The sequence below is a fragment of the Portunus trituberculatus genome, chromosome 47 (assembly GCF_017591435.1).
Source record: "Portunus trituberculatus isolate SZX2019 chromosome 47, ASM1759143v1, whole genome shotgun sequence".
Lineage (NCBI taxonomy): Eukaryota > Metazoa > Arthropoda > Malacostraca > Decapoda > Portunidae > Portunus > Portunus trituberculatus.
The window spans coordinates 20,859,754-20,864,753 of record NC_059301.1 but is presented as its reverse complement, the minus strand read 5'-3'; the positions used below and the strand labels follow the sequence as shown (position 1 = coordinate 20,864,753).

At 42.6% G+C, this 5,000-nt stretch overlaps 1 long non-coding RNA gene across 1 annotated transcript in view; it reads left to right on the top strand.

Moving 5' to 3' along the window:
- Nucleotides 1–5,000, top strand: part of LOC123520486 — a 58,362-nt gene that overhangs the window by 20,444 nt on the left and 32,918 nt on the right. Inside the window, exon 2 of the long non-coding RNA XR_006679266.1 lies at nucleotides 2,652–2,761. This is a non-coding gene — a long non-coding RNA (uncharacterized LOC123520486). The remainder of the gene's footprint in view (nucleotides 1–2,651; nucleotides 2,762–5,000) is intronic.

Sequence of the window (5,000 nt, the reverse complement as noted above, 5' to 3'; positions counted from 1 at the left end):
ACCACTTCTACCACTACTACTACTGCTACTACTACTACTACTGCATATTATTCCCCCCTCCCTCCCAGTCCCCTGCCCTTTTATTAGCTGCCGGGGGGAGGGAGAGAGAGGGGGGGAGGGTAGGAGTAGCGCTGCATTCTTCCCTGGTGATGGGGGTTACCTACTAGTAGTTGTATATAATGTCCAACCTATTAATTTTTTCCCATTTTTCTTCCTCTATTTTCATCACTGTCTCCTTGGTCATCGTCACTATCACTTTTCATGGTCACTTTTGTCTGTATGGTGTTGTTGGTGTTGTGAGCGGTATTGCATCATCATTATCACCATCACTACTACTGCTGTCGTTAACGTCATTATCGTTTTTCGTTGTAAGATCGTAAGGAGGGAGGTAGGAAAGCTGCAAGTGGTTTTATCGTAACGTGATTGTACGGCTCATATTACGTATTACTGTTATTTAGGTATCTACACTTTTTTTTCCATCATGTAGTTGCAGCATTGTCATCACCATACATCACCACTTGCACCATATCATCACCATTATTTTTTTTTTTTTATCGTTATGAACCCCTTCTGTACAATGACGCGTTTCCATATTCATTCTGCTTACTATTTGGTGATTTTCCACAGCTTCAGAAACTTGTGTGAGGGATTAAAGTAATGGAGACTGCGACCATTAATCTTCTGACCTCCATAGACCCTTCTTAATGCCAATAAAATGGTCTAATCGTTCACAAGTCCCAAGGTAAAAATGTGTCCCAGTATTGAAGGAGTTAATACGGGACTTCTGCCATTACGTCTTGCAATTATCACGGTGTTACTACATTGCCTTTACCTCGATATTCCTGAACATCACCATGAGTAACACCACCACCACCACCACCACCACCACCACCACCACCACCACCACCACTACCACTACCACTACTATCACCATTAATTTTCATCATCATGTAATTTTCAACACGGCTTTAGAATCATCAAGCTGTTATTGCACTATTTTTGGCGTAGTATTCATGTACACCACCATTAGTCGTAGTATCATCACCACCACCACCACCATCAACCATCATCGACTCCATCACTACTACTACCACCACCACCTCTTCTACCATTTCACCGTTTACCACGCAATTAATAACACAGTTTTAGAGGTATCGTGTTTTTATTACTCTGCTTAACGTAAGATCCCTCCCTAGCATCACCATTACACGTAGTATTATCATCATCACCACTGCCATCACCACGCTCCGTTACCTGCACCCACCTACACGCAAGTCGGACACCGCAGCTGCCGCATCACCTCACCTCACATCACGTCACGTCACGCCTCGCAATGCCTCGTTACCGCATCACCATTATCAGTGCTTTTATTGGTGCCATCATCACACCAGGACGTTTATCTCTCTATCTTTTCTTGCTGGTTTTTCCTTATCTTTTATTTTGACTGCATTTCCTTTTTTCGTATGTGTATTTTTGTATTATCGTCTATTTTTTTCTATTCTTTTCTTTATTCTGGGAGGATGCTTGGTCTGTGTGTGTGTGTGTGTGTGTGTGTGTGTGTGTGTGTGTGTGTGTGTGTGTTTGTGCGGGCATTAAGGGGCGTTAGCAGTTTGTTTTAAAGAAGTTTCCTCACTGCCTCCGCGATCCTACAAACAAGATTAGGGAAAGGAAAGGCAGACATATCTCTCTCTCTCTCTCTCTCTCTCTCTCTCTCTCTCTCTCTCTCTCTCTCTCTCTCTCTCTCTCTCTCTCTCTCTCTCTCTCTCTCTCTCTCTCTCTCTCTCTCTCTCTCTCTTCTTCTCTTCTCTCTCTCTCTCTCTCTCTTCCTTCCCTTTTCCTCTTCTCTTCTCTCCTCTTCTCTTCTCTTCCCTTCCCTTTTCTTCCTTTTCCTTATTTCCTCATCATATTTACGTGCTCCTCTCTCTCTCTCTCTCTCTCTCTCTCTCTCTCTCTCTCTCTCTCTCTCTCTCTCTCTCTCTCTCTCTCTCTCTCTCTTCTCCTTTTCTTTCTCTTAATTTCCATTTGTTTACATTTTCCTTCCTTCTTTCCCTTACTTTCCCTTCTCTTTCTCTGTCTTTTGTTCCCTTCCTCTCTTTTTCTTTTCTCTCCTTCCCTTTAAATGTTCTTGCCATTGTCTCTTTCTCGCTCAGAAATACAATAAACACACACACACACACACACACACACACGAGAGAGAGAGAGAGAGAGAGAGAGAGAGAGAGAGAGAGAGAGAGATGTGTGTGTGTGTGTGTGTGTACGGTGTATTTTTGAGGGACAGGGAGAGGGTTGAGGTAGGAGGGAGGGGGTGAAGGCAAGGCAAGGCAAGGCAAGGCAAGGGAAGGGAAGGGAAGTAAGTCCCTGACGGTGCACGGTTTTACGAAGGTCATCTGCCGTGCTATTTTTGCTATCGCCTATTTGTGTCGTGGAGGAGTGCGAGGGAGAGAGAGAGAGAGAGAGAGAGAGGGAGAGGGTGTGCAAAACTGACGAGTTATCTATGGATATTCTATTTTTGATCAAGTTCCCCCCCTTCACTCCGTCCCCATCCCGACACTTCACACCGTCTGTACCCCTTTTTTCTCTCCCTGTCTGCACCCAGTACTCTGTGTCTTCCTAATGCTAAGACTCACTCCCCTCCTCTCTCCCTCCTCCAGGTGTGTTGGTGCGTGGGTGGCGCTCCTCCCCTCCTCCCAACGCCGCCGCCGCCCCGTGAGTCGATCTGTTGGTGCTTGAAGGGATGGTGATGATGATGATGCGGCCTCTGGTATGTGAATCTTTACCTTGTGTTTTAGTGTATGTTGATGTTGTGGTGGTGGTAGCAAGGAGAGTGGTGTGTGTGTGTGTGTGTGTGTGTGTGTGTGTGTGTGTGTGTGATGGTGTTGGTTGGAGTGTCTAGAGAGAGAGAGAGAGAGAGAGAGAGAGAGACGGTATGAGTTGACTAACCCCTTCAATACTGAGACACATTTTTACCTCGAGATTTCTGTACAAGTAGATAGTTTTATTGATATTAGGAAGATCTGTGGAGGTCAGGAAATTAATGGCCATAGTCTTCACAATTTTAATCCCCCATATAAGTTCTGAAGTTGTATAGAATCATCAAATAGTAAGCTGAATGAATATGGAAAAGCTTTATGGTATTCAAGTAGTTAAGACTCACAATGATGAAGTGAGTGTTAATCTGAGATGGTATGTGTGTGTGTGTGTGTGTGTGTGTGTGTGTGTGTGTGTGTGTGTGTGTAGTAGATGGGAATGAGTCTGGGTGTGTGCTGGAATGGCATGAGGGAGTTATGAGGCATATCTGGAATAATTTTGGATCATTAGTGAGCTTGTAAATATTAAACCATAACAATAAGGAATTTATAGAGATTAAGCAAACAATAAGGAGCACAAGCGAAGGAGGACCAGTGAAGGTGTAGAGGAAGGTAGGTAAGTCTCATATATTACACTTGTATTATTATGTATGAGAGTTTGTTTCCTTTCAACGCGCTCAGTATCATGACATCAGTTGTACCATAGTCTCAATTCAACCTGATATTATGAATTATTAAGGATAACTTCTTTTATTAAAATGGCTAGAAATTAATGGTTGATCATTTCTTGCAGTTACATCAATATCTAGTATATTCCGACAACACTATCGTTAACCCCTTCAGTACTAGGACACATTTTTATCTTGAGATTTGTTTACGATTAGACCATTTTATTGACATTAGGAAAAATCTATAGAGGTCATAAAATTAATGGCTACAGTCTTCACTATTTTAATTCCCCCTATAAGATTCTGAAGCCATATAAAACCACCAAATAGTAACCAGAATAAATATAGAAACATGTCATGGTAGTGAAGGGGTTAAGGGTAGAAACATTGTGTACTAAGCGAGATGATGTCAATGCGCTGTAAGGCTGAGGAAGGCAACAAATGAACTCTCTCTAGGATTTGCAAAGATTCAGGACAGTTTCATTTTGGGAACTACCCCTGATCTGATTCTTTCTTTCGTGTAATCTCTCACACTCATTTTTTTTTTTTTTATTTCTTAGGTTACGAGGAAGATTACTTTTACTTGTTTATGCATTATTTTGTTGTAATATTCTTGATTTTTTGGTAAACGTGTCCTCATGAAGTTCAGTGTTATCTATCAACTGTGTCTCTTTGTTTGATATTTGTTGTTACTTGGATACTTGGCGTCTTTGTATGTATTCTCTCTCTCTCTCTCTCTCTCTCTCTCTCTCTCTCTCTCTCTCTCTCTCTCTCTCTCTCTCTCTCTCAACACCTACGCTGCAAAACATTCCAGTCTCTTTCCTTGCCTTTCTCTTTGATCGAGGCCTGTGATCACTCCCTTCTCACCTTTGCATTCACTAGTTTATGGCTCACGTTAGCGCTCTTCAACGCAATGTTATAAGATCCTTAGTTTACTGGGGGGAATCTTAACCCCATCAATACTAGGACACATTTTCGGCCTTGAGATTTGTGTACGATTAGACCATTTTATTAACATCAGGAAGTGTCTATGGAAGTTAGAACATTGACGGCCAGACTCTTCACTATTCTAATACCCGACATGAGTTTGTGAAGCTGTATAAAATCACGAAATAGTAAGCGGAATGAATGTGGAAAAGCGTCATGGTACTGAAGGAGTTAAGTTTCTATGCAGTAGCGTCTCACAAAAGTTAGAAGTGTGTATCTTCTTATCTGTGTTGTGTTATGCGAGAGAATTTAACACCACCACCACCACCGTTGCCAACACCGCTCTCACCATCCACCAGCTTCACCCTCACCACCACTAATAATATGTGTCCGTGTCCTGTGACGGTGTTGATAGTGTGGGTGTGACGTAGCCAGCACGTGATGTATTAAAAGGTTACAGTGACGCCATGCTTGTGTGTGTGTGTGTGTGTGTGTGTGTGTGTGTGTGTGTGTGTGTGTGTGTGTGTGTGTGTGTGTGTGTGTGTGTGTGTGTGTGTGTGTGTGTGTGTGTGTGTGTGAACTTCAAAAGGGAAAGAAA